Source organism: Microcebus murinus, chromosome X (assembly GCF_040939455.1).
Source record: "Microcebus murinus isolate Inina chromosome X, M.murinus_Inina_mat1.0, whole genome shotgun sequence".
NCBI classification, from domain to species: domain Eukaryota; kingdom Metazoa; phylum Chordata; class Mammalia; order Primates; family Cheirogaleidae; genus Microcebus; species Microcebus murinus.
This window is the reverse complement of record NC_134136.1, coordinates 46,778,779-46,794,479: the sequence shown is the minus strand read 5'-3', so window position 1 is coordinate 46,794,479 and position 15,701 is coordinate 46,778,779. Positions and strand designations below refer to the sequence as shown.

General features: G+C 43.1%; 1 non-coding gene across 1 annotated transcript; it reads right to left on the bottom strand.

Annotated features, from left to right (window-relative positions):
• Positions 1 to 4,072: 4,072 nt before the first annotated feature.
• On the bottom strand, positions 4,073 to 4,134 carry LOC142866098 (U7 small nuclear RNA). Its single transcript, XR_012916161.1, has one exon. It is a non-coding gene; the product is annotated as a U7 small nuclear RNA (small nuclear RNA).
• Between the last annotated feature and the right edge of the window lie 11,567 nt (positions 4,135 to 15,701).

Genomic DNA, 15,701 nt, shown 5'->3' with positions numbered 1-15,701 from the left:
TTCCTGCTGCTATCACAAAATACCTTAGACTGGGTAATTTATAAAGAATAGAAATTTAGGCCGGGCATGGTGGCTCAAGCCTGTAATCCTAGCACTCTGGGAAGCCGAGGCAGGCGGATTGCTCGAGGTCAGGAGTTTGAAACCAGTCTGAGCAAGAGCAAGACCCTGTCTCTACTAAAAATAGAAAGAAATTAATTGACCAGCTAAAAATATACATACAAAAACTTAGCCAGGCATGGTGGCGCATGCCTGTAGTCCCAGCTACTCGGGAGGCTGAGGCAGTAGGATCACTTGAGCCCAGGAGATTGAGGTCGCTGTGAGCTAAGCTGATGCCACAGCACTCACTCTAGCCTGGGCAAAAAAGTGAAATTCTGTCTCAAAAATAAAATAAGATAAAATAAAAAAGTACTTCTGGCAGGGTGCAGTGTCTCACACCTATAATCCCAGCACTTGGGGAGGCCAAAGCAGGAGGATTGCTTGAGGCCAGAAATTTGAGACCAGCCTGGGCAACATAGTGAGACCCCTCCTCTACAAAATTTTTTAAAAAATTAGCCAGGCGTGGTGGTGGTGGTGCATGCCTGTAGTATTAGCTACTTGAAAGGCTGAGGTAGGAGGATCATTTGTACCCAGGAGTTCAAGATTGCAGTGAGCTATGATCACACCACTGCACTCTAGCCTGGGTGACACAGCAAGACCCCACCTCTAAAAATATATATATTTTTGAGACAGAGTCTTGCTTTGTTGCCCAGGCTAGAGTGAGTGCCATGGCGTCAGCCTAGCTCATAGCAACCTCAAACTTCTGGGCTCAAGCAATCCTGCTACCTCAGCCTCCTGAGTAGCTGGGACTACAGGCATGCGCCACCATGCCTGGCTAATTTTTTCTATATATATTAGTTGGCCAATTAATTTCTTTCTATTTATAGTAGAGATGGGGTCTCGATCTTGCTCAGGCTGGTTTTGAACTCCTGACCTTGAGCAATCCGCCTGCCTCAGCCTCCCAGAGTGCTAGGATTACAGGCGTGAGCCACCTCACCCGGCCTAAAAATATTTTTTTAATTAAAAAAATTTAAAAAGAACTCCTACAACTCATCAACAAAAATATAAACAACCAGATTTTTAGATGGACAAAGGACTTGAATAGACATTTCTCCAAGGAAGATATGCAAATGATCAAATAAGCATACAAAAAGGTGCTCAACATCATTAGTCATTAGGGAAATGCAAATCAAAACCAGAAGGACATACCACTTCACATCCACTAGGATAGCTAAAACCAAAAAGTCAGGTAATAACAAGCATTGGGAAGTATGTGGAGAAATTAGAACCCTTACACATTGATGGCAGAAATGTAAAATGGTGCAGCCACGGTAAAAAACAGTCTAGCTATTTCTCAAAAAGTTAAACATAGGCGGGGCGTGGTGGCTCATGCCTCTAATCCTAGCACTCTGGGAGGCTGAGGCGGGAGGATTGCTCAAGGTCAGGAGTTCGAAACCAGCCTGAGCAAGAGCAAGACCCCCGTCTCTACTATAAATAGAAAGAAATTAATCGGACAACTAAAAATATATAGAAAAAATTAGCTGGGCATGGTGGCGCATGCCTGTAGTCCCAGCTACTCGGGAGACAGAGGCAGAAGGATTGCTTGAGCCCAGGAGTTGGAGATTGCTGTGAGCTGGGCTGACATCACGGCACTCTAGCCCGGGCAACAGAGTGAGACTCTGTCTCAAAAAAAAAAAATAAAATGTTAAACATAGGCCGGGCGCGGTGGCTCACGCCTGTAATCCTAGCTCTCTGGGAGGCCGAGGCGGGCGGATTGCTCAAGGTCAGGAGTTTGAAACCAGCCTGAGCAAGAGCGAGACCCCGTCTCTACTATAAATAGAAAGAAATTAATTGGCCAACTGATATGTATATAAAAAATTAGCCGGGCATGATGGCACATGCCTGTAGTCCCAGCTACTCGGGAGGCTGAGGCAGAAGGATCGATCGAGCCCAGCAGTTTGAGGTTGCTGTGAGCTAGCCTGACGCCACGGCACTCACTCTAGCCTGGACAACAAAGCGAGACTCTGTCTCAAAAAAGAAAAAAAAAAAAATGTTAAACATAGAGTTACCATATGACCCAGCAATTCCACTCCTAGAGAAATGAAAACATATGTCCACACAAAAACTTGATGAATGATCTTAGCAGCATTATTCATAATAGCCAAAAAGTGGAAACTACCCAAATGTCTACCAACAGATGAACGGATAAACAAAAAGTGGTATACACATACAGTGAAAATACTATTTGGTCATTAAAAGTAATGCAGTACTGATACATGCTAAAGCATGAATGAACCTCAAAAACATTATGTTAAGTGAAAGAAGCCAGACACAAAAGACCATACATTATATGATGTTATTTATATAAAATCTCCAGAATAGGCAAATCTGTAGAGACAGCAAGTAGATTAATGGTCGCTTAGGGCTGGGGTGAATGGAGGACTCAAGGGGTGACAGGTAAGGACATGGTATTTCTTTTTGAGGTGCTGGAAATGTTCTAAAAGTGACTATACCAGCAGTTGTACATAGTTGTGCCTATACTAATAACCATTGAATCGTACACTTTATGTGGGTGAATTGTATGATTTGTGAATTATGTCTTCAAAAATTCTTACTTAAAAAGAGAAAGAATGAAGTAAATGCCTCTTACACTCAAAAGCAGTGAGAACACACAGTTATTGAGTTAATTAATGAAAGAAGGCTGGGAGTGGTGGCTCACTGAGCCTGTAATCCTAGCACTCTGGGAGGCTGAGGAGGGCGGATTGTTTGAGCTCAGGAGTTCGAGACCAGCCTGAGCAAGAGTGAGACCCTGTCCCTACTAAAAAAATAGAAAGAAATTAGCTGGACAACTAAAACATAAAATTAGCCGGGCATGGTGGTGCATGCCTGTAGTCCCAGCTACTCGGAAGGCTGAGGCAGGAGGATCGCTTGAGCCCAGGAGTTTGAGGTTGCTGTGAGCTAGGCTGATGCCACAGCACTCTAGCCCGGGCAACAGAGTGAGACTCTGTCTCAAAAAAAAAATTAAAAAAGAATGAAAGAAAAAATGTATCAGCTCTTATTCATCCTTGCACTGCCAGTACCCAGGACAAAAATATGAGCATTCATTTTGTGTACTGTTTTTGGTCAATTTCATATTTGACACTTGTCGAAGCCTCAAGGACAGAAAGAGACCTGTATGACTGAGGTTTCTTCCCACAGCATTTTGTGTCCACTTCCCTTACAGCTTCTAGTTACCCAGCAAAGTTAGTTGTACATAATGTGTAGGAGAGTCAGGCTGATAGCAGTGAGGAGAGGCAGCCTTCAGAAAAGGAAGGAAGGGGGAGGAATCACATAAACAGACAGTTGACAGAGGAACTAAAAGGACTAGAGCAATGAGGTCCTTTGATATGGAGGTCAGGAGTCTTGCAGGCCTCGGAGGCCCTGAGACATCCCTGTTAGCTCAGTGTGATCAGTAATGTTTACACTGCGGAGCTGGGATCATTACAAACAGATTCAAGTATTTAGTATTACAGTAGAAAGCCAAGTAGTTTATGATACATCCTAAAAAGTTAACATTCTAAAAGCTTTGGTTCATAAGGGGAACTCTTCAGTAATCCAGAAAATGTACATTTTTTTTTTTTTTTTTGAGACAGAGTCTCGCTTGTTGACCAGGCTAGAGTGAGTGCCATGGCGTCAGCGTAGCTCACAGCAACCTCAAACTCCTGGACTCAAGCAATCCTTCTGCCTCAGCCTCCCGAGTAGCTGGGACTACAGGCATGTGCCACTATGCCCGGCTAATTTTATATATATATTAGTTGGCCAATTAATTTCTTTCTATTTATAGTAGAGACGGGGTCTTGCTCTTGCTCAGGCTGGTTTCGAACTCCTGACCTCGAACAATCCGCCCGCCTCAGCCTCCCAGAGAGCTAGGATTACAGGCGTGAACCACCTCGCCCGGCTCAGAAAATGTACATTTTATGGAACATGGTTAATAAATGAGGTGCTCCTGGATTTAGAACACTTTAAAGACATGATTGTGACAGTTTCTTTTTTAATAGGGGGTCTTCTGGTGAGGACCAGAAAACCTGCTAGCCAAATTCTAAAAGAGCTGTAATGCTTGTGATAGTTTTTTGATATGTCAGCTTGGCTAGGGTCTAGGTCCCAGTTATTCAGGGACACACTAATATAAGTGTTGTGCTCAAGATATGTTGTAGATGTAATTAAAGCCCACAATTAGTTCACTCTGAGTAAGGAAGATTATCCTAGATAACCTGGGTGGGCCTAATTCAATTAGCTGAAAAGCCTAAAAAGCAGGATTGAGCTTCCCTAGGAAAAGAAATTCCACCTGTGGACAGCATCCTCAGCCTGTTCACGGCCCATGCCTGTGAGGCCCAGTCTGCCTTTCTTGTGGCCTACCCTAGAAATTTCCAATTTGCCTAGTCAGGACCCACAATCACAGAAGCCAGTTCCTTGCACTAAATCTCTTTATATATATCTCCCACAGGATCTGCTTACTGGTTGAATCTAGAATGATTTTAAAAAGCAACCATGTTATACCCCAATATGAGCGATTTGTGATCAAATTAAGATGAATTCAAATAGAGCACACCTAGCACCCAGATCTTGGTTTCTAATACCATTCTCTTTGGTTTCTTGCAGAAACAGATGATTCTACGTCTGGGGCAATATTGGATTATAACACAAAGTATAAAATAAATCTCCATAAGTTCATATTAATATACAGAAATGATTCAATCAATTAATAAATAAACAGGGAAGAAGAGACAAACCTCCCATGCAGAAAAATTCCAAATAATCGGGCCGGGCACAGTGGCTCACACCTGTAATGCTAACACTCTGGGAGCTTGAGGCAGGAGTATTGCTTGAGGCCAGGATTTGGAGACCAGCTTGAGCAAGAGCGAGACCCCCTCTCTAAAAATAAAAATAAAACAATTTTTTAAAAAGGTTAAAAATAATTTATGTAAATACTCTTCTCCCAAAGAGAGCATAAGTCCCTACTCCTTAAGTGAAAGCTGTACACAGTGACTTATTTCCAAAGAGTGCATTTTGAAAGGGGGTAAAAAGAGTCACTTTACAGTGGAGAAACCTGACAAACATTGCCTCAGCCAGATGATCAAGGTCAATATCAACAGTGATAAATCATGTTGATAGTATGTACTCTTGATAGGATGTAATAAGAATGGCACTTAACCTCTGTGATCTTTCCCCCATAACTTATAACCACAGTCTAATCATGAGAAAAACATCAGACAAATTCCAATAGAGGAGAATCCCACAAAACACTTGACCACTACACCTCAAAACTGTGAAGGTCATCAAAAACCAGGAAGGTCTGAGAAACTATCCCAGCCAAGAGGAGCCTAATGAAACATGATGACTGAAGGTAATGTGGTAGCCTGGATAGGATCCTGGAACAGAAAAAGGAAACTAGGTAAAAATGAAGGAAATCTGAAAAAATTATAAACTTTAACTCTACATATTATCTTCTAAATTTTCTGCAAGTCTAAAACTGTTCTAAAAAATAAAGTCTACCAAAAAACTAGATCGGGAAACAAATTAGATGAACAAATTTCAGTACTAGGCTACAAAATTAGGAGTCATTCTGTTTCCATGTTTTAATTTAGAAGCAATCCTGGTGATTTAAGTGATAGACAATTTGTTGACCCTCTGTTGGTAGTGACTGTCCTGTCTCCCAGTCAGGACCAAATGAGTGGCTTTCTACCCCCAGAAGCATTAGCAGGTAGCCTCCCGGGAGATAAACTCACTTTTTATTTCATCAGAAAGATAGAAACCATCTAAAAAGAATGTGTTCAACTTCCTGAAACCAAACCTATGAACTCACCTGCAAGTGCAGCCATTTTTGCCTCCTGTGTACTTATTATAATAACAACCACAGCCACCATTTATGCAATGATACTATGTGCAAGGCACAAAGGTAAACATGTGCATTATCTCTTTTAATCATCAGCCCAAATTTATGAGGTAGGTACTCATAATTCCACCGTTTTAGAGTCAAGGAAACTGAGATTTGAGAAGACTGAGTGACTTGCCCAACGTCTCACAGCTAGAAGGTGTTAGAACCAAGTTCTAAGCAGATACTTTGACTCCAGACTCTGAACTCTCAACTCCTAGGCTCTCTTACTTTGTATGACAAATTCCTAGTCCTATGCCCTGAGTCATCCCTTCCCATCCCTTGGGAGCTTTGATCCGCTGGCTGTCCGCATTGACCCTTCTGTCTTCCGATTTCTCCTTCTCTTCTGTGTCCTCCATGTCATTATGCAAACAAGCTGTCACTCCCTCCCAAGTCAAAACAAAACCCATCCCCTAACCCAACAGCCACATCCAGTTCTCTCTTGACTTGTATATCCACATGTCCAACTGCCTATTGGATATCTTCACCCGGATGACTTATAGCCAGCTCAAACTTCATGTATCCAAAGTGGAACTCTTCATACCCTCACCCTGCCTGCCCAAAAAACCCCTATTCCTCTTATGGTCTTTCTCTCTCAGTAAATGACACCACTATCCACCCTGTTGCTCAAGCCAGAAATCTGAGCGTCATCCTTGCCACCTGTCTCTTCCTCCCCCCTACAGTCAGTCACTCACAAGTCTTGTTGATTCTCTTAAATCTCTCTTATCTGTCCATCTCACTCCATCTCCACTGCCTCCCGCCCTAGTTCTAGTCACCATCATGTTGCCCCCTCTGGGCTTACAGTCTTTTTGCTGCTAGCCTACCCCTCCCCAGCCCCAACTGGTCCGTTCTCAGCAGTCCACACATTAACCTCAACGATTTCTTTCTTTCTTTCTTTCTTTCTTTCTTTCTTTCTTTCTTTCTTTCTTTCTTTCTTTCTTTCTTTCTTTCTTTCTTTCTTTCTCTTTCTCTTTCTCTTTCTCTTTCTCTTTCTCTCTTTCTTTCTTCCTTCCTTCCTTCCTTCCTTCCTTCCTTCCTTCCTTCCTTTCTTTCTTTCTTTCTTTCTTTCTTTCTTTCTTTCTTTCTTTCTTTCTTTCTTTCTTTCTTTCCTTCTTTTTTCCCTCCCTCCCTCCCTCCCTCCCTCCCTCCCTCCCTCCCTTCCTTCCTTCCTTCCTTCCTTCCTTCCTTCCTTCCTTCCTTCCTTCCTTCCTTCCTTCCTTCCTTCCTTCCTTCCTTCCTTCCTTTCTTTTTTTGACAGAGTCTTACTCTGTTGCCCAGACTAGAGTGAGTGCCGTGGCATCAGCCTAGCTCACAGCAACCTCAAACTCCTGGGCTCAAGCGATCCTTCTGCCTCAGCCTCCCGAGTAGCTGGGACTATATAGGCATGCGCCACCATGCCCGGCTAATTTTTTCTAGATATATATTAGTTGGCCAATTAATTTCTTTCTATTTATAGTAGAGACGGGGTCTTGCTCTTGCTCAGGCTGGTTTCGAACTCCTGACCTTGAGCAATCCACCTGCCTCGGCCTCCCAGAGTGCTAGGATTACAAGCCTGAGCCACCATGACTGGCCTCAATGATTTCTTAAACTCAAACCTGATAGGCCATTGCCCAATTTTGAACTCTTTCATGTTTCTCTTGGCCTTAGGATAGAACTCAAGATCTCTCTCAAGACCTAGGGGTTCCTCATGATCTGTCCCCCCTTACATCTCCAGCCTCTCCCCTCCTAACTATTTCCTCTCCTCTCGGCATCCTCTCCCCCACCCCTGAATGCAGTAAGTCCCCTTTCTACACTCCCACCACACGGTGACTTTCAGTTCCTCCCAGATTTATTTGACTGCATGTCTGTTTCCTTTGAACCCGCCACACGCCACCCTGCAGCCCCCACCCCCAAACCTAACTCCTCTTCTGCCTCTGGGGCTCCCCTTGATTTTCTTTGGCCCCTTCCATCGTCTCATGCTCAGGTAGGTGCCCAAGCAGCTAGTTCCTTCCTCAGCACAGCGCTCAGCACTGGGCTGTAACTATCTGCACTCTCCTCTGCCCACCATAGACTGTGAGCCTGTGAGCACGTGGCCTGTCCATGTGGCTCACTTCCGCAGCCCAGCACCCAGCACCCAGCACTGTGTCTGCTTCATACATAGCCTGTAATGGGTGCTGGTGGAATGAACAAGTGGGAGTCGGAGGCAGCTGACCTTGAATTTAGATCTGCCAGCTTTTTGTAGCTCATTTGCCTTCTGTTCCCATGCCCTATTCCTTTTAGGGGACCATGTGAGATGTACATTAGAGAGTTACAAATGTGGCATTATGAGTTCATGACTTTAGAGCTTAGAGATTAAGTCCAATTTCCTCATTTCAAATTGAAGAAAACTGAAGTCCCAAAAGCTGACATGGTTGTTAGCGGTAGGCTAGCTGTGGCTGTACAACATGGACTAAGCCTCAGATTTCTTGACTCCACGAATTCTTTGATACCCTTCCCATTGAGAGGTAGACTCTATATCTCCTTCCCTTGAACCCGGATGGGTTCAGTAACTGCTTAGACCAATAAAATACAGCAGAAGAGAAAACCTGGGCTGGCCAGGACCAGCTAAATAATTTGCAGAGCCCAAACTGAAAATGTGGGACCACTTTTTAAAAAATCATTATTTTTATTATTATCATTTTGGAGACGGAGTCTCCCTTTGTCACCCAGGCTAGAGTGCAGTGGCATCATCATAGCTCACTGCAACCTCAAACTCCAGGGCTCAAGCGATCTTTCTGCCTCAACTTCCTGAGTAGCTAGGACTATAGGCTCGTGCCACCACACCCAGCTAATTTTTTCTATTTTTTGTAGAGACAGAGTTTCACTCTTGCTCAGGATGGTCTTGAACTCCTGAATTCAAGCGATCCTCCTGCCTCAGCCTCCCAGAGTGCTAGGATTACAGGTGTGAGCCACCACGCCCCTCCTAAAAAATTATTTAAAATTTCAAGATGGCAACAGCAGAACATCTAACTTTGCACAGGGCCCTGTGCAATTGCACCATCAATGGTGCCAGTTTTAGGGCCTAGGTCTTAAGACTGGCAGCTTCCAGTTCCTCTCTCTTGGAACACTCAATCAAACCAGCTGCCACGTATGCAGTCAACTACCCTGAGATCACTATGCTGTGAGAAGCCCATGCCCCATAGGGAAACTGGGGAGGATGACATGCTAATTAAAGACAGAGAGAGAGAGAGAAAGAGAGAGAGAGAGAGAGAGAGAGAGAGAGAGAGAGAGAGAGAGAGAAGGCCAAGGAGCACTAAGACCCTCAGCATGTGGGTCATCACATCATGGAAGCGGATCCTTCAGCCCCTGCTGCCCCCACTGGACTAGAAACAAACCAACTAGCCAAGGCCTTCCTAAGTTCCTGACCCACAAAATGACAATGGGAACAAAGTGTTTGATTTAGGTCACTAAGTTTTGGGATAGTTTGTTACACAGCAAGAGATAACAGAACACATGCTGTCTCTAGTATTTTTGAAAATGCCAGTGTAATGCTGTATTTTAAAGCACAAAGCTTTTGTTCCTATAAAGTGTTATCGTCCTGCAATTCCCAAATTACATACTAAATATATGTGTATGCATATTATGAACACATATGAATATCACTTTGGTCATTAAAATATATAAATATGCACCTCACACTAGGGACATATACTCTTTTGGCACCAGCCCTAATCAGATCTTTTTTATTTAAAATATGTAAGTTCAGAATACTTCCCTTGGCTCCTGTGAATACTTCTCTTGCATTGCAGTTATAACAGAATGATAGGCTGGGCGTAGTGGCTCACGCCTGTAATACTAGCACACTGGGAGGCCAAGGAGGGAGGATCATTTGAGGTAAGGAGTTCGAGACCAGCCTCAGCAAGAGCAAGACCCTGGCCGGCACGGTGGCTCATGCCTATAATCCTAGCACTCTGGGAGGCCGAGGTGGGAGGATCGCTCAAGGTCAGGAGTTAGAAACCAGCCTGAGCAAGAGCGAGACCCCCGTCTCTACTAAAAATAGAAACATTCTGCATTCCTGGTTATATTCTGGATTTAAAAAAAAAAAGAAAAGAAAAAAATTAATTGGTCAACTAAAAATAAATAGAAAAAATTAGCCGGGCATGGTGGCTCATGCCTGTAGTCCGAGCTACTCGGGAGGCTGAGGCAGAAGGATTGCTTGAGCCCAGGAGTTTGAGGTCGCTGTGAGCTAGACTGATGTCACGGCACTCTAGCCAGGGCAACAAGAGTGAGACTCTGTCTCAAAAAAAAAAAAGAAGAGCAAGACCCTGTCTCTACTAAAAATAGAAAGAGGCTGGGTGAGGTGGCTCACGCCTGTAATCCTAGCACTCTGGGATGCCGAGCTCTCTGGGTGGATTGCTTGAGGTCAGGAGTTCGAAACCAGCCTGAGCTAGAGTGAGACCCGTCTCTACTAAAAATAGAAAGAAATTAATTGACCAACTAAAAATATATAGAAAAACTTAGCCAGGCATGGTGGTGCATGCCTGTAGTCCCAGCTACTCAGGAGGCTGAGGCAGGAGGATCACTTGAGCCCAGGAGTTTGAGGTTGCTGTGAGCTAGGCTGACGCCACGGCACTCACTCTAGCCTGGGCAACAAAGCGAGACTCTGTCTCAAAAAAAAAAAAAAAAAAGAAAGAAAGAAATTAGCTGGACAACTAAAAATAGAAAAAATTAGCTGAGTGTGGTGGCGTACACCTGTAATCTTGGGAGGCTGAGGCAGGAGGATCGCTTGAACTTAGGAGTTTGAGGTTGCTGTGAGCTAAGCTGACACCACGGCACTCTAGCCCAGCAACAGAGCGAGACTGTCTGAAAAAAAAAAAAGTTAAATATCAGATGAATATTACTCTTGAGTGTTCCTATTAGGAGATGAACATCCTTATCTTTTTCTTGGGACCCTTTAGTGTTTCCTAAGAATAAACACTGGGCTCTGGACTTCTACTTCCCAATAAATTAGGGAGTCTTACAGCAGTTCATTTATTATTAACCCACTTTCAGTTTTCATTTTGGGCCTGCTTATCCACGCCACTGTGAGCTTTCTGTTAACTGCCTGTTGAAACAGAAACTGTCTACTCCCTCCCCAATCCTGTCCAAAGGAAAAAAGGAGGAAAGAGAGGAAGAAAGGAAAGAAGGGGAAAAAACAGGAAAAAGAAAGAAAGAAGAAAAAATATCGGTCACAGGTTTACACCAGAAACTCTTAAAGATGAATTGCAGCCAGGCACCTTTGACACACCACCTCATTTAAGGCGCAAGTCTATAGCATGGTATTATAAGCTCCTGTTTGATGAATGCTCAGGGACATTAAGTAACTCCTTTAAAGTTGCCCAGCTAGTGAGAGGTATTGATATAAACCCAGGCCTGGCCAGCTTCAAAGCTCTGTGAGTTGTTCCATATCATTCTGCAAGCCCATACCATTAACCAAAGCACATACAAGGCCAGACATCCTACAAATAGGACATTTTCTCTATCAATCTGTGGGGAAGCCACCCATATAGACACAACTTAAGGTGTTTATGATGTAGACATTATCAGTGGAGTTCAACAACTTTTGGTGATTTGTAAATATACCAGGAACTTGCTCTCCCACTAGTATGCCTTCTTGAGCACCATACTTTCAAATGCATACTTAATCAATTTCACTCCAGATTTAGGTGTTTGGTTGGTTATTTTATTTTTAAAGAAACTTTTTTTTTTTTTTTTTTTTTTGAGACAGAGTCTCGCTTTGTTGCCCAGGCTAGAGTGAGTGCCGTGGCGTCAGCCTAGCTCACAGCAACCTCAAACTCCTGGGCTCAAGGGATCCTCCTGCCTCAGCCTCCCAAGTAGCTGGGACTACAGGCATGTGCCACCATGCCCGGCTAATTTTTTGTATATATTAGTTGGCCAATTAATTTCTTTCTATTTATAGTAGAGACGGGGTCTCGCTCTTGCTCAGGCTGGTTTCGAACTCCTGACCTCGAGCAATCCGCCCGCCTCGGCCTCCCAGAGAGCTAGGATTACAGGCGTGAGCCACCGCGCCCGGCCTATTTTTAAAGAAACTTTTTTTAGAATAGTTTTAGATTCACAGAAAAGTTGCAAGACTATTACAGAATTGTCATATGCCCTGTTATCCCTATGGTTAATTTTTATATTAATTTTTTAGAATATGAAGGGGTGAGGTTTGTGAGGAGGGGTGCTCAGTTGCCTTGTTTGTTTTTGTTGAGACAGAGTCTCAGTCGCCGCTCTGGATAGAGCTCAGTGACACCATTGTCGCTGCAACCTCTGACTCCCTGGCTCTAAGCGATCCTTCTGCCTAAGCCTCTTGGGTTAGCTGGGACTACAGGCCTGTCCTACTGCAATGCCCGGCTGGGTTTTTTTGTTGTTTTTTTTTCCTTCTCTTCTTGGTAGAGACAGGGTCTCACTCTTACTCAGGCTGGTTTCGAACTCCTGAGCTCAAGCAGTCCTCCACTTCAGCCTTCCAGAGTGCTAGGATTATAGGTGTGTGCCAACCGCGCCCAGCCAACCTATGGTTAATTTATTAATGCTTTGAGTCATAACCATAATAATGAATTAATAACAATAGAAAAAGTTACCTCTACCCTGTGCTGTTTGGAACCCATCAAAATATGTGTCTTGGAGAACACTCAGAGACAGTTGCCAGGTCATAAGGCATTCGGCAGTCCCAAAGACTTCTTCTGGAACAAGCGGCTCCTGATAAGAACATGGGAGTCGTGGTGAGTCTCCAGAGAGAGGTAACATTTGATTCCAGCTTGGACTCCTAGCTGGCCTGCAGCCCAAACCCAAGAATTTGGTCTTCGGTCAAAAGGGTACGTTTTTTTTTTTTTTTTGAGACAGAATCTCACTCTTGTTGCCCAAGCTAGAGAGTGCTGTGGCGTCAGCCTAGCTCACAGCAACCTCAAACTCCTGGGCTCAAGCAATCCTCCTGCCTCAGCCTCCCGAGTAGCTGGGACTATAGGCATGCGCCACCATGCCCAGCTAATTTTATATATATATATTTTTTTAGTTGTCCAGCTAATTTCTATTTTTTTTTTTTTTTAGTAGAGTCAGGGTCTCGCTCTTGCTCAGGCTGGTCTTGAACTCCTGAGCTCAAGCAATCCTTCCACCTCGGCCTCCCAGAGTGCTAGGACTACAGGCGTGAGCCACCATGCCCAACCTGTATGTTTTTTTTTTTTTTAATCCCACAGCTCATAAGTTTGTCTAATTTGTTTCAGGATTATGCCTTGTTTATTTGATATGCCACCTTTCCCATGTTTCCATATCCTTGGAAGCCTCTGAAAATATCCACAGAAAAGCAAAGGTAAAAATCAACATAAAGGACTGTACAAAGCACTGCAAGAACAGAAGCAAACAGACAGAGTCAACGGCGCACAAAGGTAAGGGATTTCCTCAGATAACGACAGGGTCTCTTTTTCTCCAAGGTAGCTTGGAGTACATGCTCTTGGGGATATCTGCTCAGCCCACCCACAGGGCAGTCAAGCTTCGACGTGACCCTGCCCCCTCAGCCATAGTTCCTGACTCCTGACTGATATATGACCCAAGTTGGGCGGACTGGGCTCTCCTCATGCTCTTGCTGTTGGGATTAAGCAATTCCCATCCATTTCCACTGGTCGCCTGACCTGAGGACAGAAAGGAGGCCATGTTTGGCCTTGTGTAGAAAGAATCAGAGGACGCAGGTCTGCCAAGAGGAACAAAAGTGAAGTAGACATGCAGAAAGCAGCTGAGTAGAGAACGAGACCCAGAGACAGAAAGCAGCCTGCCCGGCTTCTCAAATGGCTTTCAAGGCCCTGGTTCTGGTTCTTCTGGAAACCTGGTTGCCCACTTCCCTTTGGTTCCATGAGACATATTTGAAGGCTTGTGTTAAGTTCCCCCTCTTTTGCTTTAAAAAAATAAAGTAGTGAGTGGCTGGCTGTACTCTAATCCTGAAGCTAAGTTTAATTTTCCTGTTTTATTTTCCCTAAGAGACAGGGTCTCACTCTGTCATCCAGGCTGGAGTACGGTGGTGTGATCATAGCTCACTGTAATTGCAAACTCCTGGGCTCAAGCAATGCCTCCTGCCTCAGCCTCCTGAGTAACTAGGGCTACAGACTCGTGCCACCACAATCAGCTAATTAAAAAAAATTTTTTTTATAGAGGTGGGGTCTTGCCATGTTGCCCAGGCTGGCTTTGGACTCCTGGTCTTGTGTTGAGAAAATATGATTGAGGAATTAATGAGATGTAGCTCATAACACAATTATTTTATTGTATTGCCCTGTATTACTATATTAAAGACAGAAGCAAAAGTTTGCGGGTTTTACCCTAGAAAAATGTGTGAATTCAATGGTTCACTTATCGAGACTGCTATTAAGAGCTCATGGCTCCAGTAGGGATGTTTTCCAAAAAGGCTTCCCGATATCTCAAAATCTATGAGCTTCCCTGTTTCCTTAAAAAAGAAGACAAGACAAATATGGCTCACAAAATGGGAGCCAGAGACAATAAATGCCCTTTGCCCAAAAACATGCCCCTATGTTATAAACAATCTGTTTTATAGAGATAGCTTTCCTGCTCTCTCCTGTCTACCTTTTAATCCACAATAACTAAATCAAAAAATATAGGGTCACTATACCTCTTTTATTATATCTTTGTTAATTGACAACTACCTCTTAAAACTTAAAAATTAGTCCGTAAAAAACTTTATACCTGTTTGTTCACCTAAATAAATTAAAAATTATTAAAAGCCCTTTAAAAGGACTTTTGACCCCAACCCACTACTTGTCTCCCCTAACAACTACATTCCCTGATATACAAATATGTTACCCTGACAACTAATAATTAATGTCTATAATTATAAAAACCTATATAAATCTAACTATATTACTAAACATTCACAAAAATATGTCCAGTCTCCTAAATAACCCCGCTGTTATATCTAATCTTTTTATATAAAACTATAAACTATACTTTAGTCTCTATATATTTTTTATTCTATTTCCTATCAATTTTCTTATCCTCTATAGCGACCCCTATCTAAAAGACTTGACTCCGCAAAAAAAAAAAAAAAATAACTAATCTCCTCTCGGGCCTGCCTCAACTTCCCCACAGCCTTGGCCTCTAAATTTTCCTATTCTTAAAAAAGAGGTTTTTTTTCTCTGACATGCTCATTGTGGATATTTTAATCAGCTTTTTACTCTTTATAAAACACATTTTCATTATGTGTATACATCAGGAAAAGCATAAAAATGCAAACTAAATCACCTATAATGAAATGCATATATATACTGGACAAAAGATACGTACAAAAATGTTCATAGTAGCACTATTCATAAAATTCCCAAACAGGAAATTATCTACATGCCTATCAACAGGAAAATGGGGAAATAAATTATGATGTATTCACATACTAGAATATTACACAGAATGATCTATAATTGCATGCAACAACATGGATCAATCTCACGTGATGGTAAGCAAAAGAAGCAAGACACAAAGCTGCAAAGTTCATTATTCCATTTATATAGAATGCAAAACAGGCAAAACTAATCTATGATGTTAGATACTAGGACAGCAGTTATACTTGGGCGTGATGGTGACTGAAAGTGGGCCCAGGTAGGGGCTTCTAGGATGCTAATTATGTTCTGCTGTTTTCTTTTCTTTGTTTTTTTGTTTTGAGACAGTTTTGCCCTGTTTCCCAGACTAGAGTGCAATGGTGTCACCCTAGCTCACAGCAACCTCAAACTCCTGGGCTCAAACAATCCTCCTGCCTCAGCCT